Source organism: Gopherus flavomarginatus, chromosome 2 (assembly GCF_025201925.1).
Source record: "Gopherus flavomarginatus isolate rGopFla2 chromosome 2, rGopFla2.mat.asm, whole genome shotgun sequence".
NCBI classification, from domain to species: Eukaryota; Metazoa; Chordata; order Testudines; family Testudinidae; genus Gopherus; species Gopherus flavomarginatus.
The window spans coordinates 206,172,852-206,200,222 of NC_066618.1; the positions used below are offsets into that span (position 1 = coordinate 206,172,852).

Genomic DNA, 27,371 nt, shown 5'->3' on the forward strand with positions numbered 1-27,371 from the left:
CTCCGAAAAGTATTTGCATTCTTGGCTGAGCTCCCAGTGCCTGTACGGTCAAACACATTGTCCGGGGTGGTTCAGGGTATAGCTTGTTAACTTATCCCCCTCCCCACCCCCGGTGAAAGAAAAGGGGGAAAAATCGTTTCTTGACTTTTTTCAATGTCACCCTATGTCTACTGCATGCTGCTGGTAGACATGATGCTGCGGCAGTGAATAGCAGTATCCTCTCCCCTCCCCTCCCCGGTGGCAGACGGTACAATATGACTGCTATCCATCGTCATCATCAGCCTGTGAGTGCTCCTGGCTGGCCTCAGGTGAGGTTGGCAGGGGGCGCCTGGGTAAAAATAGGAATGACTCCCGGTCATTCCCAGTCGATGGTACAGAACGGCTTGTAACCATCTTCATCATAGCAACTGGGGGCTGAGCTCCATCAGCCCCCTCCCTTTCATGTGTAAAGAAAAGATTCTGTACTGCCTGGACTATCATAGCAGCAGGAGGCTGGGCTCCTCTCCCCCGCACCTTTTAATGTCCTGCCTGGACTATCATAGCAGCTGGAGGCTGCCTCCTCCTCATTTTATCTCACTAACGGTCAGTGTTTCTTATTCCTGCATTCTTTATTACTTCATCACACAAATACAGGGACACTGCAACGGTAGCCCAGGAGGGTTGGGGGAGCAGGGAAGCAACGGGTGGGGTTGTTGCAGGGGCACCCCCTAGAATGGCATGTAGCTCATCTTTTCTGCAGGATCTGACACGGAGCGGCTGTGCTCTCTGGTTCTCTGGTACAGTGGTTCTCTAGTACACTTGCACCATATTCTAGGAAGGACTGACTCTATTTTTAGATACCATAAAGGAGGGATTGACTCGGGGAATCATTCCCATTTTTGTCTTTGTGCCCCCGGCCGACCTCAGCCAGGGGCACCCATGACAGCAGCAGACGGTACAGAACGACTGATAACCGTCATCTCATTGCCAATTTACAATGGCATGGCAGACGGTACAGAACAACTGGTAACCGTCTCTGCTATCTTGCAAAGGCAAATGAATGCTGCTGTGTAGCGCTGCAGTACCGCCTCTGTCAGCGGCATCCAGTACACATACGGTGACTGTAAAAAAAAGCTGAGCGGGCTCCATGGTTGCCGTTCTATGGCGTCTGCCAGGGTAATCCAGGGAAAAAGGATGCAAAATGATTGTCTGCCGTTGCTTTCACGGAGGAAGGAATGAGTGACGACATTTACCCAGAACCACCCGCGACACTGTTTTTGCACCATCATGCACTGGGGTCTCAACCCAGAATTCCAGTGGGCACGGGAGACTGCAGGAACAATGGGATAGCTACAGGATAGCTACCCACAGTGCAACGCTCCGGAAATCAACACTAGCCTCGGACCATGGACACACACCGCCGAATTAATGTGCTTAGTGTGGCCGCGTCACTCGACTTTATACAATCTGTTTTACAAAACCGATTTATGTAAAATCGGAATAATCCTGTAGTGTAGACATACCCAGAGTTAGAGGAATGTGCAAGAATAAGGGTGTGTGCTCAGTTGTAGCTTTTTCTCTAGTTTACTTATTTAGAGACGGGGCAGTTAACTGTGTGACCGGAGGATAAAGAGGGTTCAAATCCAGTTGCTGGGATTTAATCTCTTACTTCAGGGATATTTCTAAAGGGCTGATGTGTCACACAAGCACAGAAAAAAAAATCAATACTTCTCAGTCACTTCTGAAGAGCAAATAGAAAACAACTTCTGGGCCATTACAGAAAATGAGTGTGAGAGAGGGGGAAAAAGGAAAGAAAAGATGAAGTACACGCATTTTATACAAAATATCCTCCCCATTTTCAGATTCTCTGACAGACAAAAATGGTATAATTCTTCTGGATGCTATAATCATACTACCTAAGCATCCTTAACTCTAATACAAGAAAGAATTAACAAAAACATATGGCAGTGTGCTCTCATGACAATACCTTAACTAGGCAGACTAAAACAACATTTTTCAGAGTAGTTCTGAGAGGATCTGGCATTAAAAGACTTGCTTAAAGCAATATGGCTAGTGAAGTGAGACAAAGGCTCATTACTTAGTAATGGCTGCCATGGACTGGTAATTCTTGTCCTACCACTTATCCTAGTAGTTATTCTATTTAAGAAAATAAAGGCAGCAAACCCAGATCACAGAGCATCTCAAAGGTCTCATTTGAGCCAGAATTGCCTTCCCAGGTACAGAAACATAACATTAATGGTGAGGACAAGGATGCAAATGTGCAGATACAGTGCACAATTACAAAAGAGGAACACAGTATTGTTCATGATAAGCAGCATCCCTTATAGACAAATAGGCTTCTGAAAATTATCCTTTACAACTCAAGGAAAGCAAAGCAACTGGTTCCTTTAAGGAGTCATTGGAGATTAGAGCTTTTAAAAAATTGTCTGTTGTAGTTATGAATGGCTTGTTAGCTGAGTTCAACAGCAGGGAAGTCTGCAATTGATCAACTTTGCTGGTACCAATGGGAACTGCTATAAAGGATTTTGGCAGAGGGACAAGGAAGAGATGAGGAGGATATTTTATTCAGCAAATAAAAAGAGGAAATAATGTGTACAGCATCCTTTTCCTTGGAAATGATTTTCAAACTGTGGCCAATAGTTCAACATTTTGAGGTTCTGTCTCCTACCGATTGACCCCACAGTGGACCCCAAATCACCATAAAATTCTAATCTTTTACTATAATGCAGCTTAGAGCTCTGCTTTTTTTCTTTAGGGTTATGATCTGTTAAAAGTGTTGGAACATGTGGGTAATGATGTTTCGGTAGCCAAATCTGATCTGAAGTAATTAATTTATGATATAAAACAGAACATTTACAAACACTTTTGCAACTCTAGAGAATCAGCCAAAACCATTTGGCCAACAGCATGGAGATTCAGAAAACTGATCTAAATTGGGTAACACTGCTGGTCTGAGAATATTCTGAAGGGCCAGAGGAAGGCTGACGGAGTTTTAACCAGAGGGAGACGAAAGCATTCTATTCTTTAAAAAAACAAACATGAGTTTGTAAAAGTCTCTAACAAACAACTACTCCATTGCTCCCTAGCTTCCTCCCCTTTGATGTGACAGCCAACATGATCTGCACCAGAAGAAAAGGCAAGTTTACATTATATCTGTCAGTGTGAGTCAGGAGAGGAATCAGAAATGAACAGAGCAGAAGTTCTCAAACTGTGGTCCATGGACTACCCTTGGTCCGCAAGCTCCATTTAGGTGGTCCACGGATAGTGCCCTCTAAGGTGAGAAAACAAAGGGCCATCCACCTAATGAGTGGAGCTGCGCTAATTAGGTGCCTGGACCATGGAGAAGATGCACATGTAAGTGGAGGTGGTGGCCTTGGGGGGGAATAGGGGGTAGGTGGGAGGGGGCAGTAGAGTGAGAAGAGGGAATGGAGAGAATTTGGGACACGCAGGGCTGCGGCGGCCAGAGAAAGAGGTGATTTCCCCCAGCTCCAGGGCTGCAGCTGCCAGGGAGAGATGGCCCTCCTTCCCAGCCCCAGCTCAGCGGCTGCTGTGGTGAGGGAGAGAGGGTGCATCTATCACATTAGAAAGGTAAGACCACTGATATTAAAATATGAGTTGTGTGCTTTTATTTGTAGTACCAAAAAACAGCCCGTTAATTATTATTAACGGGTTTTTTTATACAGCGCTTTTATGCAAAGCGCTTTACAATAGTTAGCTAATGGTACAAACAACATTTTGAAATATCATTAAGTGGTCTGCCAAGACTCAGCAATTTTCAAGTGGCCATGAAAAAGAAAAAAGTTTGAGAACCATTGCAACAGAGTATTCTGATCATTTTGACTTCTGCAAATCAAGGCAGATACTGTCTATAGAAACAAGGTAGTGACGAGCAGAATTCACCCCAAAGTGAGAGAGCTACCAGTAATGCATGAATAATACAGTACTTGTTAAATAAAACTTAATTCTTTGCTATGGAACTCTTCCCATCTGCACAGCTAAGCCCACATGCGCAAAAAAGAGGGTGTGTGTGAGACAGAATGGATGCCTTAGCTGATTAAATATTCTAGTTCAATTCCATTACCAATTCCAAAATGCAATGACCACAAGTGTTGTGGGTCTGATTTTAATAATCTGACTGTTAAGGATGAAAAGATACTCTTCCTCAGGAAGGAAATTAAACTACAGCTATGTCTACACTACAGTTTATGTTGGAATAACTTGTGTCGTACAGGTATTTAATAAATCACTCCCTGAATGACATAAGTTACACTGATGTAAGCGCCGGTGTGGACTGCACTCCGTTGGCAGGAGAGCTTCTCCCGCCGACATAGCTACTGCCACTCCTGGGGGCTGAAGCAGTTAAGCCAATGGCATAGAGTGGCTGCATGAGAGAGAGCTTACAGCAATATAGCTGCACTGCTGTAAACTCTCTAGTCTAGCTGGGCCCTTAAACGAGCACACAATGCTAAAATGATGACTAGCAATATTGAGATATGATCACCAGTGAGTCTGCAGTAGCACAGTGTCTAGAACACTGCTGACGCGTGGTGCTGAGGGGAAATATGAGCAGACGTACTTAAAAAAATTGTAGCTACAGAAATGACTAACACCCCTTAACTATTCCACTTTTAGACCAAAAAAAAAAAAAAAGGTGGCCATTTAGTTTAAAAGATATGAACCATGGAGGGCTGGAGGGCTCAGAGGATTAAAAATAAGATATGCAGCTTTTCACCTCTATGTCAGCAGCAGTCTGAACAGTGACTGTAACTTGTTGCTATTGGATGGCAGTTCAATAGCTTGTATGAAAAGAGTTACTGATCTCAGTCCAGAGCCTAGTGAACAAGTGTCCACATCAGAAAACCATCATCACAACAGGCACTCTTATTGGCACTCTCAGCGGAGAAGCCAAGAGTTTAATGGTATGGAGAAAGAACTGAGCTCTTACCCCTAAAGGATGGGTGGGGGTCACTTCAGAGGCTAGGGAAGGATAAACTTGTCATATTATTGCCTATATGATGTGCCTGTTACAGCACTGCCAACCCAAGAGTTCAAAATCATAAGCCAGGCCCTCAAAATCATATGTTTTTTAAATAATAAATTACAAGTTATTGTTTTCCTTCTGCTTTCTAAGCCTTTAGGGTGCACAAACCTCCTGTTTTTTTTCCTGCAACTATGAAGTCTAGAAATGTACATTTTAAGACTGAAAGCTAAAACTTTCATGAACTGTCTTGACTCCAACAGGTGGGGCTTTAAGAAAAACACCAAGTATCTTGAGACTCATGATAAAATCATGAGAGTTGGCAACACTGTTATGTGGATATGCAGAGAACTTCAGTCTCCAGACCAGTCAGTTTGGCGTAAGAGCTGACTCCCAATCTTGTATTTAAATCACAAGTTCATCCTTCTAGTAGAAAACATAAATGAACATGCAGAAAATGGAAGCAGAGTGCTAATGCATATTCTTCAGCCCTGGGAGTCCAGATTTAAAGGTAGAGTCTGGCGAAAATCTTGTTTTACTAGTTTATCTGGACATACCTTTGCTACTGCGAAGTAAGTGCAGCCTGTGTGCAGTGTGTCTGATTGCTTCATGTTCTAATTCCGCTTCACTGTCTATGCTCTAGAATGGAGAAGATTGGCACAGACAGCAGTTCTGGAAGGAAACTCTCACATGTGACTACACAATTGCTTTTTTGCAATGTTATTGTAGCCATGATGGTCCCAGGATATTAGAGAGACAAGGTGGGTGAGGTAATGTCTTTTACTGGACTAACTTCTGTTGGTGAGAGACGCAAGCTTTCAACCTTACATAGAGTTCTTCTTCAGGTCTGTGTTATATGTACCCACTTCCTCAGAGAAAGTTTTTTTGTAGGGGAGCTTAGCAATGCAAGTATTTTTTATTTGAAGTGACTACTACATCACTTTTGGTTTGTCGTTTCACGGTTTTTATCTTTTTTAAAAAACTAATAACTCCAATATTTTGGGGATCCAAAAGTTTCAGCACAATGAATCTTTAAGCCCAGTCAGATTTTTGCTCTCCCAATCTTTTCTGTGCACCATGAAATTTATTTTCCCTTGCTACACAAGAATCAGTTCCTTCTTTGCTCCTCACATTTCTTTAGTTTAACAAACTCAAATACAGTAAAACCTCACTGAAGATATCACTGTTTTATGGACCAGACAGATCTCCCCCTCTGGGTCTGTTCACCTCAAGCACCTCAAATCCCTCTGCATCAGTGTTTGAAAAAATAATGCTTTTTCAGGTCCTGCTCTGACTATCATCGCTTTAACCAACAGTTTTCTCAATCTCATTATGTTGTGAATATACTTTTCCAAGCTTCAAGGCTCAATGCTCCTCACTACAGAGTCAGGGGACTGCTGTGATTTATCCCTCTGTGATTCCTCACAGCACGGCTAGAACTGCTTCCACAAGGAAGAGGATAGTCAATAGCAGCAGTCAGTATCCCAGGCTAATTATTAGTGCTCCCACAGGGAGATTGTATCATGTAAGCACTTCATCACTGTGAACCACAGATCAAATAGAGCAGAGGATGAGTAACTCCCCGGCAGTGACCTGCAGGCTGTCAATTATTCACCTGTTGATGCCACTGACTCAGTCCAGTCAGATTCACTAGATCATACTAATTTACTCCTTCTAACCCCACACAAGTACTGTTATTATCATCATTGTTCAGTCAATAACAGCCAACAGATAATGAGATGCCTGATTGGTTATCAGTAAGTTCTACCCCGCTCCCTTGCCACTCTTCTCACACACAGTTATCTAATTTATTATTTATTCACAGCAGAGACCACAATGCTCCAGGCACTGTACAAAGGGCACGTTCACTAACCTGTAGAGTTTACAGTCTAAAAGGGCAGACAAAGTATAGAGGTAAGGGGCTCAACATTCAAGTAAAGTGGACCAGGTGATGATGGGCCACATCTGGGTATGGACCCAGGTGATGATGGCCTAGGGTATTGTTTAGGTACAAGCTGCTTATCATCTTGGTATCTAAGTGCCAAATCTCCCCCACAAAAATAGTTGGCCCTGGAATATGAAATGCAACTAGTTTCACTCCTATCTGTTTTATTTAAACTACTTTTTAAATTTTATTGACTAGCGATTTGCATCACTTAAAATTATTTCAGTACTCCTAATACAGGCAAAACTATATGCCAAAAATCCATTCCTGTAGGGATATATATCCAAAAGTCAAATTTTAGATTAGCTCAGTTTCCATCAAGAAAAAAGACCCTGCAAAAGGTGACAAATGGAGGCCTTTAGGTTATATTTTTCAGACTTTCTTAATTTTTCCCTGCACCCAAGGACTCTGTTCCACCTCCTTCATGTGTTCATAGAATTTCATAGTTGGAAGGGACCTCAGGAGGTCATCTAGTCCAACTCTCTGCTCAAAGCAGACAGATATTTGCCCGAGATCCCTAAATGGCCCCTTCAAGGATTGAACTCACAACCCGGGGCTTAGCAGGCCATTGCTCAAACCACTGTCTCCCTCTCCCACTGCACTCCTGGTAATATTGCACCTTTGTCAAAAACTTCTTCTAAAATAATCTGTATAACAGTTCACAAAATCCAGCCACTTGGACTAGCAGCTCTACCTCAAACCTGTAGAAGCTATTTCAGATTCAATGACCTGCAAATAGTTTAAGCAGCAAACCCCTCCAAACAAAGATATATTTCTAGGTACTGTACCAAATGCAGTAGATAGAGGAGGTTGAAAAAAAATCAACATTTTTTCTGTGAAACAATGTTGATTTTTTTTGCCAACATTCAAAACAAAATGAAAATGTTTGTGTTGTTCTCATCTTAGAAAACCAAAAACCATCTGGAATTTAGTTTTCAGAAAGGTTTCCTCCCACCCCCAGCCACCTTCTCAACTGCTTCCACCCGCTTTTCTGCACTGGAAAAAGTGAAAAAATCTTCAAACTAAACTGTTCTCTGTTTTGAAAACCAACGTGAAAAAATAAATTAAATCTGAAACAAAACTATTCTCCAAATTTTCCCCCCAATGTTTTTCCATGTAAAAATTTCATTTTCAACAAAACCACATTTTCTTGAGAGGAAATTTTTGTAGTCAAAATTTTCAACCAGCTCTAGCAGTTGTACAGTTGGATAGTGAGTACTACCGGATGGAGCACTAGGCTGGACTCAGGAGACCTGAGTTCTAGTCCCAGCGCTGCCATTACCTGCTGGGTGATCTTGAACAAGACATGTCACATTTTTGTGCTTCAGTTTCCCCATGTGTAAAATATGGATAGTCATGCTGACCTCCTTTGTAAAGCGCTTTGAGATCTACTGATGAAAAGCACTATATAAGAGCTAGGTATGATTAAAATGAATAGGTAAGACACAAACACTATCTACACCGGGATAGGCAAACTAAAGCCTGGGGGCTGCATCCGGCCCTTCAGATGTTATAAACCAGCCCTCGAGCTCCCGCTGTGGAGCAGGGTCCATGGCTTGCCCGGATCCGTGGGGCTCCTGGAAGCAGTAGCATGCTCCTACACATAGGGGCAGCCGGGGACTCCACACGCTGCCCCGCCCCAAGAATTGCCTCCAGAGCTCCCATTGGGCAGGAACTGTGGGCAATAGGAGCTGCAGGGACAGTGCCTGCAGACGGGGCAGCGCACAGAGCTGCCTGGCCGCACCTCCACGTAGGAGCCAGAAAGGGAACATGCCACTGCTTCCAGGAGCTGCTTGAGGTAAGCACTACCAGGAACCTGAACCCCTGACCCCCTCCCGTGCCCCAACTCTCTGTCCCATCTCTGATCCCCTTCCCACTCGCCAAACCCCTCAAGCTCAGCCTGGAGCACCCTCCTGTACCCTCAGCCCCTCATGCGCAGCCCTATCCAGAGCCCAAACCCCAACCTCCTGCTCCAGCCCGGAGCCGCCTCCTGCACCCTGAGCTCCTCATTTCTGGCCCACCCCAGAGCCCTCAACCACTCCCACACCCCAACCCCCAATTTCATGAGCATTCATGGCCCACCATACAATTTCCATACCCAGATGTGGCCCTTCGGTCAAAAAGTTTTCCCACTCCTTAGCTACGCCGTAACTCTGTATTTCCTTAATTTGTTTAGTGACTTTCTCTAACAAGATCAAGCCTATTAGCCATTGCAAACCAAATGAAAAAGTAAATAAAAGGATTAAACTAATAGTTCAAGTTAAGATGTTTCCACTGAAATGATAATGTAATTAAGTATAGTAAAAGGGGTATTAGGTCATCAGTGATCACCATCTTCTGAATACAACACATTGACATTTATGTTACATCAGCCCCTGGTATAAGAACATTTACTTAAACAGCAGTGGAGATGACTGTACAACACCCATGTGAAAAGGTTTCCATTATAAAAGCAAGTGAGCAATTGTCAGCTATTGAGCGATGAAATAGCAATACAAGCATTGATACTACAAATAGCAACTTAGACCTTGTTTTCCAAATATGAGAGAGATTAGAAATAATATCATGCTGTACAAACAAAAGGAAAAGATAACATCTTCACATTACAGAAACTTTCAAAATAATAGCAGATGGCAGTTTTGAGGGTTTTTTGTTTCACTTACATTTGCTGTGAATTTGAGTGCTCATTATGGGTCCAATTCTACTGTGATTTACTTTTCTATTGCAGGATGAGGCTTCAAATGTAAATCTGATCCCACTGGCTGGCACTAGACACAGGTGCTATGCAAGATATTTCACTCAAGACCTCAGCCCTTAGCCATTATTTTTATCCTGGACTACGAAGAATGACAATAACTCTGATAGTAGTCTTAGGACAATTGTAAGCTAGCTTGAGGCCACAAAACTTATTTTACTTTTTTTACCTAAGCACAGTTTAAATTCAGGTCTCTAGAAACTGAAAGACAGCCACCCTCCCCCCGCATCCCATATCATAAAATTCCCATTATGTTAAGAAAAATACACTACTTTGTCTTTGATTTTAATGTAAAAATAATTGCAATTAATTTCTAAAGCTAGCAAATTTCTAAGGTCAGTGTTAGGCTGGCAATGCAAATATACAGTTTATTTCCAATAATTTGTTTTTCTCGAACTTCTCCATGAATTGATCAATGACTCTCTTACGGTAGTCCCACTAGAAGTAGCAGACTCATAGAATCAGAAATGTAGGGCCGGAAGGGACTTCGTGAGGTCATCTAGTCCATCCTCCTGTGCTGAGGCAGGACAACGTACACCTAGACCATTCCTGACAGTAATTTGTCTACAAACCTCCAGTGATGGTGATTCCACAGCCTCCCTTGATAACCCATTCCAGTACTTAATTATCCTTATACTTACAAAGTTTTTCTTTATATGTAACCTAAATCTCCCTTGTTGCAGATTAATCTGATTACCTCTTGTCTTACCTTCAAAGGTTATGGAAAACAATTCATCACCATCCTCTTTATAACAGTCCTTACATATCTGAAGACTTACCAGGTTTTTAACCTTTCCTCATAGGTCAGGTTTGCTTGACCAAGAAGTAAAGAGAAATTGAGAAATTAAAAAAAAAATCTCTATAAATATCTGTCAACAAGTAAAGGTCAACCTTGAAAGTAAGAACAATGACTAGAAGCTGCACAAATTCTTGCCAGAGAGATCCATGAGTCAATAGTCCATTAACAATAGGGAGTGAGGTCAATCATAGGACAACAAGGGGGGGAAAGGTAAAAGTTCATTTTCTGTTTTTCTTTATAACATACAATCATACACTTGTCTTGGTATAAACTGATCCATTTACCACTGTAAGGTAGCAAACAGTGAGTAATTAATTTCCAAGACCAAAAAGTAGTAAAATTAAAAAACTGTTTACAGGATGCAATAAGAGAGATGCCATAGCTGAAACGAAAAGGTCCACTGTATGTTTCATTTAATGAATGGATGTCACTCTAGCTCACAGTTACATGCTCTTCCCCTGAAACATCCCTCCTCTATCCAGCCCTGCACCCCCAGCCCAATATCCAGCTATCTGTAAATTGCTTTGAGAATTAATGTCCCAATAGCCTCACAGGTTTTGTAAACAAATGCTTATGACCAACCTGCTATTGACACTTTTCAACCGTGATGAGCAAACTACTAGGCCATTATTCCTAGGCTCATTCACAATATATGTTAGTGTTCCTGACAGCTGAACAACGCTTGCTTGTCGGGAAAATTAGAAACCAAACTGAACTAAAACCAAAACTCACTCCAAAATTCTATGAAATTCCAAGTTTTCTTCAGTAACAGATTTAGGGATCACCTCAGGGAAACTATCTTCAGGAAACAACTAAAGTATGATTTCTTGACAAACATTCATCTTTTCCTTCACTATTTCAGTACAGGAATAGAAAGCAGGGCTCAATTCTCCTCCCATTGGACACAGAAGGAGAGAACTGCTGACAAGAGGGTGTGAGGAGCGGAGGAAATGGGGCTTCAAAAAGACAGTTTTAATGTAGACATGATCTATACTGGGGATTTGTCCCAATTTCAGATATCACCAGCCAGCAACCAGCACAGCTGCACTGGTGCAAATTCCTGGAGTAGACAGGATGAACTTGCTATAAACCGCAGTACATATCAGTTTATTCTGCTTCCAGAGATAAGCTTCGCTGGGCAAATAACAGCTTCACATATCTACATTAAAGGTTTGTATTGGTACTGCTACACTCACAGCTAGCCACTGATGGCTGCAGTCAAGGAAAATCCCCAGTGAAGAAAAAGTTTTATTAGCGAAAATGTGATGACTTCTAATCCACTCATTCAAGAGAGAGGCAGTGTAAAATTAGTACTGAAAACATTCAGATGCTAAGATGACTGTATTTCATTCATTTTAGCCCTCTGAATCTAAGAATCCTTGAATTATTTAACTTCACATCATCTTCTCTAGGTAAGATTAGATTGTCAAAGCATAAATTCACTTAATTCCTCAAACTGAGAAAAGGGGAGGTGCAGGAACCAATCTGAAATAATTTCTTCAGCAATGGTCATATCTATCCAGTAGAATGTGTGACTATTTTCTCAGCCCTGGAGCAGAAGAGGTCTCCAAGTGAAAGCATCAGGAGAAGCGAAGAGCCATCTGAAGAGGACACAAATCCACTTTTTCTCCCATTGACTTTAAATCATTCTGTTTCAAAGGGACAGATACTATTACTGGCCCAGTGAAAAAACACTGTAGCCTGTAGCCAATAATAAATTTGACTCAGACAAGTAATACAGAACAGTGTGTACATTTTCTAAACTTTTGGCTGTCATTTGCAGCTGTCTTCCAGAAAAAAAGACTTAACCACTAGAATGGAAAGTTTATTAAATTCTTTACTGCTCAAATAGTAGTTTAGTGACAGAATAATATCATGAAGATAATGTGTGATAAACCAGAGAAGAGAAAGATGATCCTGAATTCATCCCTCAATCTCTAGGCCAGCATGGGCTGAAAACAATGGTAGTGAATTAAGCACTTAGAGGTGGGGAGGACAGAACCAAATGTGCTCCACACAGGTACTCATATCCACCCCATCTATCTCAGAGGGAGCATATCCATAATATGATAGTTTCGAAAGATGTGCAGTGAACGTGTAAGAAAAGACAAAATGGGGAATGCTGAAAGTCCTGTATCCAAAAAGGAGAAAACTGAGCAAATAGAAAATTGTCAGAATCACCAGAATCACCAAATCCAAGGCAGAATATCAACCCACAAATATCTGTTGCACTTAATGAAAATTTCGTGGCCAAAATTTTTTGATATACGTGAGAAAAATTTTAATAGGAAGAATACATTAATCACGTTCTGGCTCACAAGTAAGTTATTTATAACACATCTCAAAATTTTGGAAGGTTATATTATACAGTCCCAGTCGCATTGTCTATTGTTTCATAACCAGGTGCAGAAAATCAGGAAATAGAGCCAACATGCTTATTTATAAAAACCCTTCAATACTGCAGGACTTGCTGTTTGCACAGTTTCAGAATTCTTTTATCAGCGGTATGTGCAGAGTATTTTTTTGTGCCAATGGGAGAACTCTCTCTCATTGGCATAGAGCGTGTTCACCTGATATGCAGCAACACTGCTATGCTGTACAGTAGACATAGCCTTCAGCTTTATTAATTTTAGTGTAAGGTCATATTCCCAGTACAAAGTTTGTGTCTGGGGAGGTTATATTTATGTATTACTTATCTTTTTGTCCCCACTCTCAGAAAATTCATTTCCCAGGTTTCCTTCCTGCCTCACCTTAACCTCAGATGCTAAAAAAGTATAAAAATCTGCGTACAAAGTTTTTTCTACAATCAGATGCAAATGATTCAAGTGGTTTAATGAGAATTTCTGTTGAAGCATCTAAAACTGTTCTGTATTTTTTTAATTAGTCATCCTAAACAAGTACCTTACAATTCAATGTACTATTCTGCTTTATAATTTCCTCTGAATGGGAAGAAATCTAATGACTAGTCCACAAGAATTTTGAAATGTCTATGTGACCTTCCTATTACTATTATGCATGTAAAGTTAAAACAGTCACCCATTCATCATAGCAAAGAAATCTGATTCTAAAATACTGGGTGTACTCCTATTAATGCAGACTTTAACCTGGCAGTATCCAGCTTGAAGTGGAACTTTTTTCTCATGCCATAATAATAGTGTGTCCAAAAGACATTTCAAATTCTGGGAGATTGTGGTAGCACTAAAGTTAACATATAGACTGCAGAACCTCCAACTTCATGTCTTTAAATATTAGTCTAGTACAGTGATACACAGACTGAGGCTCACATGTCACAAATGGCTCTTTAATATGTCTCCTGCAGCTCTTTGCAGCACATGATAGTAAAACACTGAGTGATTTAATTATTAACTAATCTAAGTTATTAACCAATCTGGATGCTTTTACTATTATTAACCAATTTCAGTTGATAAAATAATAATAATACTTGGTCAGTCATTTTGCTATAAGATTTTTAGATAGATAGATATTTAAAAACTAATTATTTCCCCGTCATACTGTTTAAATATGAATATATAGTACAATAGTAAATGAAACAATGAATTCACACCACTGAAACTAATTTGGGCAAAGTTGATCGCTAATTTGGCTTCTGAACCACTGAGGTCTGAGTATCACTGGTTGAGCAGAAGCACATTACAACATAATGACATACCTTCTTCATATGTAAAGCTGAAGCAACCTACTGAACTAATGATAAAGTTCATTTGCAATGTTTAAAGCTACAAAAACTAATTTCATAGCCCATAGAATTTTCTCAAAATGATAAGCTTCTGATTTATCTGTTATCTCTGTGTAATTATAAAATTTCAACTTAATATATCTGCTGATTTAATTTGTATTTGTGATATTGTAAATGCATATTATATTTTCTTCTGTTTTCACAAGATTTTCTGCCAACTTTCTCCTCTTGCTCTGCCTCTTATGAGTGGCAGGTCCTCTGACATTTATTTTTGACATTGACTTATTTTCTTCTTTACAGATGCGCATCTGCCATTTTGTCCCAGTAACTTAGGGTGCTGCTGACTTTCTGTTCTGGGTGGGTAGGTGTGAGAGAGAGAGAGAGAGAGCGCGCGAGACAGACAGACAATTCAATTCTCATCCTAGATTCTGAGCCCTGACATGAAATTCCTTTAGTTATTCACAGAATAGGTTCTGTATGACTCCCTGCCAGGTAAATTTGAGCGCTCCTTTATCTACAGCTTGCCTTGCTCTTTCACAGTGTACACCGTGAATACCTTTTCATGATCAGTTCCTGAATCTGCACTGCTGGGTTTGGGGTCTTCTCTTATGCTGTTAACACTTCTGAGCTTTATACTGTGGCGTTTCATTTGGTAATGAGAAAGTGTTGCTCCAATACCTACTGCAGGAACTGTTGAGATTCCACCCACCTTTATTTTTCTTGAGTATGTTTGTTTTTTATCCGTTGCAATCTCTGAAAGCTATTGTAAGTGTTTGGCAGTCACTCTTCAATAGTTGGCTTTGTCTTCTGGTGCAGCTATTTCTGCTCTCTCCTATACTCCTGTGTTTTTGCTTTGGGCAAAAAATGACTGCACAAGGGACTTGCTGAGGAGACACTTCCTAATGCAGAGTGTGAGGTTTCTCATTTTTTATCTAAACTAATTATGTTGCCCTCCAAGTGAATGAAAAGGATTTGGAACTACTGAGTTAACTGCTGACTGGAAGACAATGGAGCCAACACAGATCCAGGAGATTGAGGGCCTGATCTTCAGAGATGCTGAGTAGCCATAAATCCAATTCAAGTAAACAGGAGTGCAGGTGCTCACAGTATTTCTGAAAATCAGGCTTTAAATTCCATTAAGCCAGAGTCATCCTGGTGGAGCACTGAAGTGACAGTAGGATGAACTTGGTCCCTCATGAGCAATGGTGGTAGACAATGGCCTAAAGCCTGTTTCTAAATCTGCACAGATTTTGCACACACCAGTTATGAGCATCCAAGAGGGCAGGATTTTGCATGCAACTAGTAATTATGTGACAAAATTGGGAGAGCAATATCCACCAAGGCTTCAGGAGCCCAAAGAGATGGGATTGCAAATGTATAAGCTGCTTTTGAAAATTTTGTCCTTTCTGGCTTTGAGCAATTACTCTATTATACTAGCAACAAAGATTCCTGTGGTACCTTATAGACTAACAAATATATTGGAGCATAAGCTTTTGTGGGTGAATACTAGTATTTGCTTTTTCATTGTACTTTCCTGTGCTCTAAAGCAGTGGTTTTCAACCCACAGACCCCTGGAATCCTCAGACTATGTCTAAGATTTCCAAAGGGGTTTGCACCTCCTTTTTAAATTTGGTAGGGATCTGCAAATGAAAAAAGATTGAAAACACTGCCTAAAAGAAACTTTAGCTGATGCTTTTTTTAAATGCCTCCTTTCTCTTTTGATTGGTCAGCTTAATTAATACCTATGTCTATTAATACTATTCTAAACTATGCTAACAATGTACCCAGCTTCTGAGAAAATACCTAACAATGAACCAAATTTCTATGAGAGTTAATTTTAAATAAACACTCTCTCTCTTTTGGATTACTTTAACATTTGATCTGTAAGAAAATGCCCCACTTAATATTAGGCATTTAGGAAAATGATAAATTATCGTTTTCTGTGGAAAAGTTCTGTAAACTTGAATCGGGATAAAGCCAGTAGAGATCCAAATAAATTATTCTAAAACGTTTAGCGCTTCATACAGAATGATACCCTTGACTACATACTAGGGTTTTCACTTGTTTGCATTGTTTTACTATCTGATATAGTCATATAATTTTCTATTATATTCTACAGGGCTTTTCATTAAGGTTCTCTTTCCATGGAAATTAATACTTTTAAGCACTTTGGTGAAGAAACACTGCTAATTAGAGAATTAAGCTTTGAAGTAAATTAACGATGTGGCTTAATATGGCCTGCTGACCTGGTATGTCTCTTTAAAGTACATTTTACTGACAGTCTTTGACCTGAACTTGCCCTTGATAACCCATCATTAAGACTGGCAATAAGACTAAACAATTCCTAGTTTGGGGGAGGAATGTCAGGTGAATTTTTAATTGAATTCTCAATTTCTCAAACTTGGCTTATAATACATGGCATGGGTAAAGATCTAGCTAATTCTGCATTTTACATTTCTTTGCTCATATTCTAATACATTTTGCAGTGACGAATAGAAGGTACACTGTTACACTGGAACAGTTCACCAACTTTGATTCTTTTATCTGGAACCTAAGCCTAAATGACTTCTTTTATCTGCCTTGCTTGTTGGCCATCCACCCTGCAAGAGCATGAATGAAAACGAGGAAGGCAAAAGCTGTCAAATTTCCAGATTTCAGTGGACTTTTCAGCATCAGTACTTTGAACAGAAGGAAGTGAACTTATTTGGTTAAAAGGATTTTAGATGGCAAGGCATCAAAAGATGGAACGGAGCAAGTGAAAAGAGGCAGCCCACCAGCTAGCTGTAGTCTTGGTGTTGATTTAAATGAACAGAGATCAGGCTTAATCTAACGAGTCCCTTTTACTGCTTTCTTCAGCAGTAGAAACGGCACTTATGTTTCAGTGACAGATATCCAATTTGCTGAAGCTGGGCACTTATGTCTAAAACCAAGAATTCAGCTCCTCAGAATTGATACAGTCATGCTCAATTTATTTTCAACACACTCTGATGCATTCTACACAGTGTCTGTTCTGGGTGTCAAAAATACAGGAATTCATTGATAGATATTGCATCAGTGCTCCACAATAATCAAATCATTACATTCTTCTCATCTATCCTGGAGTTCACCTGAGTATGTATTTGTTCAATATATACAATTTGTATATTACTAAATGTCTATACCTAAAGGTATTTTAAAAGAGACCTCCTTTATGCTACCAATCACAAACTATATTTAGTCTGAGCACCCACATTAAGAAGTCACTCTCTCAGCAGTGTGGCTACAGACTGCTCTTGAAAACAAAACAAAACCCCTACCGCTCTGTGTGCCTAAATCTGTTAAAATAACTGAAGGCCTGAAAAAGTTAGGAACAGTGGACAGAGGGACTTATAATAAATAATTGCCTTTGGGTATCCATGCTGCCAGGCAACCTAACATATCATACAGTAGGTTTTAAATACATTGAATCATATAAAGAGGTTTTTTAAAAAAAATAAATAAATTTGTGAGTACGCTAGGTATTTAGTTATTTTAGTTAGTACTCATGAAAGTAAGGGGTTAATAGCAGGAGATTTGAGCTGCATTCTTGATTCTACCACTGGCTCACTGTGTCACCTTGGACAAGTCACAACCACTTTGTGCCTCAGCATCCCCAGCTGTAAAATGGGATACCACCCACCTTTGTAAAGGGGAAAGCTGTTCTTGTGAATAAGGGATAACTGGTCTGGGACTCAGGAGCTCTGGGTTCAAGTCCCAGTTGTGCTACAATCTCCTGCATGATCGTGGACAAGTCAATCGCTCAGCCTCAGTCCTCCATCTGTGAAATAAGTATAACACTTTCCCACCTCATAGGGGCATGGAGAGATTTATTTCATAAATATCTGTCTTTCATTCAGAGGTGATGAGGGCCATACAAGAACACAAAGATGGAAAATGTGTTTCAAGATATATTACGATGATTAATAAACATTTATACTGAGATACCTCCTAGAGTCCACAGCCAGATTGGGCCCACTGTGCTCGGTGTTGTACAGGCAGATCATGTATTGAATGAAAAGTGGTACACTGTGTCGTTTTAGCTACTGCTACACTGGAATACCTAGTATTTGGCCATGTGAGGGCTGCATTGGCAATTTGCCATGAGTCCAAGAGCCAAAGGTACTTGAAATACAGCAGCTTTCAGCTACACTCATGTTTAATATGGTATGGCAGAGGGCTACAAGGCCCAGCAAATAATGCAGGGGAGGCTGCTCAAACCGAGATGCAGCTATGTATACTGGGCACAAGTTTCCTTGGATGGCATTTCCTTTATGAAATGAGGATGACTATGGGCTGAGCTGAAGAACTCAGGGGGCTACACTTCGTTCACCCCTGCAGGACACTAATAACTGCAAGCCATCTTACTCAATCATCCGAAAAAAGATACATAACTACTGCTGAAAAGCTGCAAGTACTGGCTTGTACACTTGCCCATGTGTACATCAGAATAGTTTTACATGGTGTCTGTATGTTCTAGCTCTCTGCTAAGGAAGAAGCAAAGTCCACGCTATGATTTTCAAACAGCGACACTGCTACAAACTGTATCAGTTCATTTGAACAGGATTAGACTGTATTTTTGCAGCTGCTGTCACTTCAATTAAATATATCAATTTTGGTAGTCAGTGAGTTTTCACATGGATGCTCAGAGATTTCCAGCCAAAATACTGTACATTACTGTGCTGAAGAACAATGCACCTTTCATAGGTTTTCACTGACAAAATTATTGTGAATACAGTACCATCTGGAATAGGAAGACATTTCTTAAAAGTAAGCCATCTGTAATGTAGTTTATGTGGAATTTTAACAGCCATGCTTGCAACCACCCATTCTGGGCATGATACACTCTCAGCTTTTGGCCTCCATCACAAGTTTTCTTCTATGCCCAGAAGTAGCTGACACTGAGCCTTTTCTTTTTGGGTTCCCTGCATTTTTTTTTAAACACAATAATGGACTATTATGTAATGATGCAATATCACAATGCACAATATGGAAGAGAAAATACAGAATTTAGTAAATTTTGAATGTGATGGAATAGCAGACCTATAAGAAATGCCTGGAAATTGCATTGTTATTAAGACCCAGAGAGTTAATATCTTTAATTTTTTAGCCACCTAAAATACACTAGAATGCGTAGGCAGCTCTCCAGCAGCTGATGGCCCGCAGTTGATCAGGCTTATCTGGAAAATCGCCTCTGCAAAAAAAATTTAAATGTTGACAACTATAACTATCTATAATGAATAATGGCATGAGGCACAAGTGATGAGACATAAAAATGATGTCCTGACCATTTGTGGCCATTAAAAAAAATTGTATGGTACTTTTCTTAAGAGTCTTGCAATGTGGATAATCGCATTCTGCCTATTTAAATCTCTCTGCTGTGGTTTCAGTTTTAGAAGTTACTATATGTTTTACTTCCCCTTGCTATAAATTATTAATTAAATACGTAAATACATAGTGTGGCTTGCATAGCTACTGCAAAGGTATGAACTGTATTTCTGTGAAGATAGAATTTCTCCCTCTCTCTGATAAGATCCTCTCTGCCTATAAAAGCAGTTCAAAGATCTCTGAAATCTGTTCCTATTGCTATTGTGCATAAATACTTCTGTGCAGAGTTATCGGCTGTGGTAAGCACCGACTTATGAAGTCATAGCAGAAAATGCAACCAAACAACCAACTGAAGTGTTCCAGGTAATATGGAGAAATAGTTGTGCTTACTCAGATTAGTCTTGCAAACTGAGAGCTCTCCAAAGCACCATTTGTACAAGAAAGATCTCTCTCTCACATGCGCTTTTTTTTTTTTACACCCAATAAGTATCTCATTTGTAATCTACAAAGCAAAGCCACAAATTGTGGGGGGGAAAGGAAGGGAGATAAACTATGTCCCCAGACACTTGGAAAAAAAGATAAAAAGCTCTCTTGTAATTTACAAGTTTCCTTCAAGGGTGAAGCATCAAGAAAGAGGAAGTCATTTCAGGAAAGAGTGAGAAACATTTTATAAATACAGAAACCATCAAAGAAAAAGCCTTCTCATCATTTTTTTTTTGGTAACAAATATCTTGAGTCATAATTTCTTTTGAGCTATACACGATGTTTAACTGGAATATAGCACATAATGACAAATAACCTATGAACATTTTGGTACAACTAATTGTACTGTTTGTTAATCCATTATCCTACATGATGGGCAGGGAGGGGCTGAAACTGCCCATGTGTCTGGACTGCGGTACAAAAAGAGAAAGGGATGTTTTAGAAACAATTTTACTATGGAAACAGTCAACTGGAAATTCTAATATTTAGTATTTCAATATTTAGAGATAATATTGAGAAATGGGAAATTTTACATGAGTTGCAATTAAGTTTCCCATTGAATCACTGATCATGCAGGTAGCATTATCAAACATTTTCATCCAATTTATGGCAATTTAGAATCTGGTTATTCTATTTATTTAAAATAAAACAGGAGCTATTTGTGATACATTAGTATACACAGAGATAAATGAATGAGTTAAGTTACACCTTTAATGTAAACCTTCTTCATGAGTTCTAAATACTGATGGCACTTAGATTTATATTCATCTGCAATAAGGAGTTTATTCTTTGAAATCAAAACATTTTAAAAGTTCTAAATTAATCATCCTTCTTAATATTTTTTCATTTAAGCCACATTAATTATGCTGAACTGTACGGATTAGGCAGGTCAGGCAAACTAAACATTGCATTTAACTGAGCATGAATACCACTTCTAGACACCATTAATCACTATTTATTGGAGCAGCTTGTCCTGGAATCTACAATTCTTGATTTAGTCTGGTGGAGCGCAGGATCTAGTCCAAGAGGTGAATATAACTGAACTGCTCAGTAAAAATAATGATTGTACCGTAATTAAATATCCTTGTATTGGGGAAAACACAAACAAACCGACCACGGTGGCATTTAACTTCCAAAAGGTAAACTACAGAAAAGTGAAGACACTAGTAAAACAGAGGTTAAAAGGAAATTAATAATCACAAGAGTGAAATGCCTGCAAACTGCATGGAAAATACTTAAAAATACCAGAGTCTCAAACTAAACTGTATACCCCAAATTTTAAAAAAATCAGTAAAAGGACCAAAAAAATGCTGCCATGGCTAAACAGCAGAGTAGAATAGGCAGGTGACAGCAAAAAGACATCCTTTAAAAATTGGAAGTCAAATCCTACTGAGGCAAATAGAAAGGAGCATAAACTCTGTATAATTAGATAGGCCAAAAAAAGCATTTGAGGATCTAGCAAAATAGATAAAAACCAACAGGAAAAATGTTTTAAAGTACATCAGAAGCAGGAAGCTTGCCAAACAACCAGTGGGGCCACTGGACGGCTGAGTTGCTACAGTAGCACTCAAGAAAGACAAGGCCTTTGCTAAATAAATATTCTGCATCTGTCTTCCCTGCAGAGGATGTGAGGGAGATTCCATCACCGGAGCCATTCTTTTTAGGTGACAAATGTGAGGAACTTTCCCAGATTGAGGCATCAAGAGAGGAAGTTTTGGAACAAACTGATAAATTAAATGGCAAAAGTCACCAGGACCAGAATTTATTCACTCAAGAGCTCTGAAGGAAATCAAATATGAAACTGCAGAACTACTAACTGTGGCATGTAACCAATTGCTTAAATCAGTCTCTTTACCAGATACTTGGAGGACAGCTAATGTGACACCATTTTTTAAAAAAGTTTCCAGAGGTGATCCTGGCAATTACAGCCCATTAAGCCTATCTTTAGTACCAAGCAAATTGGCTGAAACTATAGTAAAGAATAGAATTATCAGACACATAGATGAACACAATATGTTGGGGAAGAATCAACATGGTTTTAGTAAGGGAAATCATGCCTCACCAATCTACTAGAATTCTTTGAAGGTGTCAACAAGCATGTGGACAAGGGTGATCTTCTGGATATAACGTAATCAGACTTTCAGAAAGCCTCTGACAAGCTAACAGCAAAGGCTCGGAAACAAAGTAAGTAGGCATGGGATAAGAGGTCCTCTTGTGGATCAGTAAGTGGTTAAAACATAGGAAACAAAAGGTGGAAATAAATGGTCAGTTTTCAAAATGTAAAGAGGCAAACAGTGGGGCTCCCCAAGGATTGCACTGGGACTTGTGCCATTCAAAATATTCATCAATCATCGGGAAAGGGAGTCAACAATGACATGACCAAATTTCCAGAGGATACTAAATTACTCATGATAGATAAGTTCCAAAACTGACTGCAAAGAGTTACTAAAGGATCTCACAAAACTGGTCGACCAGGCAACAGAATGTCAGATGAAATTCAATGCTGATAAGTGCAAAGTAATGCACATTGAAAAAAATAATCCCACTTATACAGAAAAACGATGGGTTCTAAATTATCTGTTACCATTCAAGAAAGAGATCTTGGAATCAATGTGGACAGTTTTCTGAAAACATTGGTTCAATGTGCAGACACAGTGAAAAAAAGTAAAACAAAACAAAACAAAACAAAAACTAATGTTAGGAACCCACTAGGAAAAGGATAGATAATAAGACAGAAAATATCACAATGCCAACTTTTCAGGGTATGCCCACATCTTGAACACCGGGTGCAGTTCTGATCACCTCATCCCAAAAAAGATATATTAGAATTGGAAAAGACACAGAGAAGGGTAACAAAAATGATTAGGGGTATGGAACAGCTTCCATACGAGGAGAGATTAAAAAGACAGACTGTTCAGTTTAGAAAACAGACAACTAACGGGGGATAGGACAGAGGTCTATACAATCATGCATGATATGAACAAAGTGAAACATTATTTACTCCTTCACATAATGCAAGGATCAGCAGTCACCCAATGAAATTAATAGGCAGGAAGTTTAAAACAAAGATAAGGAAGTACTTCAACAACGCACAGTCAACCTGTGGAACTTTTTGCCAGAGGATGTTGTGAAGGCCAAAAGTATAACCAGGAGGGAAGGTCCATCAATGGCTATTAGCCAACATGGTCAGAGATGCAACCCTATGTTCTTGGAGTTCCTAAACCTCTTACTGCCAAAGCTGGGACTGGACAACAAGGGATGGACCAGTCGATACGTTGCCCTGGTTTTTTCATTCCCTCTGAAGCATTTGGCACTGGCCACTATTGGAAGACAGGATACTGGGTTAGATGGACCATTGGTCTAGCCCAATATGTTATGTTCTTACCAATACTGTTCACTTTTCAGGCAAGTAATTATCAACAAAATATCTAATATTTGCCTGATGAGTCAGTCTCTCTCTCTCTCACACACATACACACACACACCCGCTTTTAAGTCTCAATTACTCAGTTGTCTGTGCTGCAATAAATGGAGAAACTGTTGATGTCACTTATTGGGGGAAAGAGATAGTATTGGACTTGTTGTATATTGTTTGTTTTAATTTGAACATCTATATGCTGATTACAGGAGTGTGTGTTTAAACAGTCATATAGTGCATGTTTCTGAACCCCCAATTATTAAATAAGAGAGCTACCAGAGGCAGAAGGGCTGGAAGAAGCTTCAGAGGATCAAATGCAGATGTGTGTTCTAGTATGTTTAACTGTAAACCCTTCCTACTTAGACTAACAACCCTCAGCAATTCCGAATACATGTCATGTCAGCCTGTTCTCTCCCACTGTGGTTCTACATCCTGCTAGACATCCTCCGCAAAGCTGACACTGGCTATGCAGTAGGCAACACCAAAAACTGGCAGAACTAACTCAATTCCCACTGTTAAATGAGTCAGTGTTCGAGCCAAGCTACCTTGTCCTCTGCTTTGAAAAAAATGATTCACAAGACAGTCTAGATTTGTCTATGTTTCTCTCTAGCCTGTACAGTATAATTCTAATTTTAAGTGTAATTCATATTAATATTTAGCAGGGGGTAAATTATTTACATGGGGAATCTGATCACAGTGACATACTCTTACATGCTCTGTTGAAATCATCAATGGATGCTTTGGTTTCTCATTACAGATAGGAACATAGAAATTGCTGAAGTAGATCAGCCCTATGGTTCATCCAGTCCAGTATCCTCTTTGATAGTGGCCAACACCAGATGCTTCAGACAAAAGGTACAAGAAACCCTAATAGGACCAGATGTATTCATTTGCCTGCCATGAAGGGCTCATCCTAATCACTAATAGAGATTAGTTTAAGGCTTGATGCAAGAGATTTCATATACTATCTAAACACTCTTCTTTTATTATTCTTGTTATTTTTATATAAATATCCTGTTCTTTAAAGCTAGTTGAGTTCTTCCCCTTATCAACACCACATGGTAATGAGTTCCAGAGTCTAATTATGTGCTGTATGAAAAAGTTGAATTTGCCACTAGACAATTCAATTGTCTGCCCCTTTTTTCTTTCTTTCTTTTTTTTTTTTTTTTTTTTTTTTTTTTTTAAAGATTATGAGACAAGGAGAAAAAGCTCCCGGTCTATCTTTTCCATATCATTCATTATTTTGTGTACTTTTATCATGTCCCCTCTTCTTGTCTACTGTATGAAGTAACAGTCCTGGTCTTTTCAGTATCTCTTCATATGAGAGTTTTTTCATTCATTCATTTCATTGTTATTGCTCTTCTCTGAACCCTTTCTAGATAGACATATTTTTTGAGAAGAGATGACCAGTATTGAACACAGTATTCCAGATAAAGGTGAACCAATGATTTATGTAAAGGCATTATAATACTTCCCATATTGCTCTCAATCCTGAGCCTTATTAATCCTAACATTTTATTTCATTTTTGACTACAGAGGTCTTCAGTCAGCTGTCCATAATGATACCTACTTTCCAGAGTTAATACAGTTAATTTAGAACCCAATAACATGTATGATTACTTGACATTTTCCCCTCCAATGTAAATTACTTTACATTTATCAATACTGATTTTCATCTGCTATTGTGTTGTCTATTCACCTATAGTAATTAGATCATTTTGATGTTCCTCAGAGCCCTCTTTGGACCTGACTAACCTAAATCATTTTGTGTCATCTGCAAATTTTGCCACTTCACTTTTCATCTCTTTTCCAGGCATTACTAAATACATTCAACACTACTAATCCTAGTATGGATCTTTGTGGTACCTTGCTGTTATCTTTTTGCCATGATGAAGATTGAGTCCTACTCTGTTTCTTGGGTCCTAATCATATTTTCACCTAAATGGGTTCTCATGTGTCTACCTACACTATTTCTGGAGCATCTATTACTGTGGTACTTAGAAGCTGATACAGCAGTGGAAAAATAAAGCTAAATCTGTAAGTGTTAAGCAACAGATCACAAACAATTCATAATTACAAAGAAGGCTTGAGATTTTTTCTGGAGGTTTGTATTTTGAACAAGCTCTCTTTTGTTAATTGCTTGGGTAAAGGGGTGATTACTCATAGACTCATAGACTTTAGGGTCAGAAGGGACCAACGTGATCATCTAGTCTGACCCCCCTGCACAAAGCAGGCCACAGAACCCTACCCATCCACTTCTATAACAAACCCCTAACCTATGTCCGCATTATTGAAGTCTTCAAATTGTGGTTTGAAGACCTCAAGCTGCAGAGAATCCACCAGCAAGTGATCCGTGACCCACGCTGCAGAGGAAGGTGAAAAACCTCCAGGGCCTCTGCCAATCTGCCCCGGAGGAAAATTCCTTCCCGATCCCAAATATGGCGATCAGCTAAACCCTGAGCATATGGGCAAGACTCACCAGCCAGCACTCAGGAAAGAATTCTCTGCAGTAACTCAGATCCCATCCCATCCAACATTCCATCACCGACCACTGGGCATACTTATCTGCTGATAATCAAAGATCAATTGCCAAAATTAAGCTATCCCATCATACCATCCCTTCCATAAACTTATCAAGCTTAGTCTTAAAGCCAGATATGTCTTTTGCCCCCACTACTCCCCTTGGAAGGCTGTTCCAGAACTTCACTCCTCTAATGGTTAGAAACCTTCGTCTAATTTCAAGTCTAAACTTCCTAGTGTCCAGTTTATACCCATTTGTTCTTGTGTCTACATTGGTACTAAGCTTAAATAATTCCTCTCCCTCCCTAATATTAATCCCTCTGATATATTTATAAAGAGCAAGCATATCCCCCCTCAGCCTTCTTTTGGTTAGGCTAAACAAGCCAAGCTCTTTGAGTCTCCTTTCATATGACAGGTTTTCCATTCCTCGGATCATCCTAGTAGCCCGTCTTTGAACCTGTTCCAGTTTGAATTCATCCTTCTTAAACATGGGAGACCAGAACTGCACACAGTATTCCAGGTGAGGTCTCACCAGTGCCTTATATAACTGTACTAACACCTCCTTATCTTTGCTGGAAATACCTTGCCTGATGCATCCTAAAACCGCATTAGCTTTTTTAACGGCCATATCACATTGGCGGCTCATAGTCATCCTGTGATCAACCAATACTCCAAGGTCCTTCTCCTCCTCTGTTGCTTCCAACTGATGTGTCCCCAATGTATATCTAAAATTCTTATTATTAATCCCTAAGTGCATGACCTTGCCCTTTTCACTATTAAATTTCATCCTATGACTCCAGTTTACAAGGTCATCCAGATCTTCCAATATGATATCCCGGTCCTTCTCTGTGTTAGCAATACCTCCCAGCTTTGTGTCATCCGCAAACTTTATTAGCACATTTCCGCTTTTTGTGCCAAGGTCATTAATAAAAAGGTTAAATAAGATTGGTCCCAAAACTGATCCTTGAGGAACTCCACTAGTAACCTCCTTCCAGCCTGACAGTTCATCCTTCAGTACGACCCGTTGAAGTCTCCCCTTTAACCAGTTCCTTATCCACCTTTCAATTTTCATATTGATCCCCATCTTTTCCAATATAACTAATAATTCCCCATGTGGAACCGTGTCAAATGCCTTACTGAAATCGAGGTAAATTAGGTCTACTGTATTTCCTTTGTCTAAATAATCTGTCACCTTCTCAAAGAAGGAGATCAGGTTAGTTTGGCACGATCTACCATTAGTAAAACCATGTTGTAATTTGTCCCAATTACCATTGACCTCAATGTCCTTAACTACTTTCTCCTTCAAAATTTTTTCCAAGACCTTACATACTACAAATGTCAAACTTTTTTTCCCTTTCTTAAAGATAGGAACTATGTTAGCAATTCTCCAGTCGTACGGTACAACCCCTGAGTTTACCGATTCATTAAAAATT

The 27,371-nt window shown here is 39.6% G+C and overlaps 1 protein-coding gene across 2 annotated transcripts in view; it reads right to left on the bottom strand.

Annotated features, from left to right (window-relative positions):
- The window catches only part of LDLRAD4 (low density lipoprotein receptor class A domain containing 4), a 437,695-nt gene that overhangs the window by 156,197 nt on the left and 254,127 nt on the right, over nt 1–27,371 (bottom strand). The window lies entirely within an intron of this gene.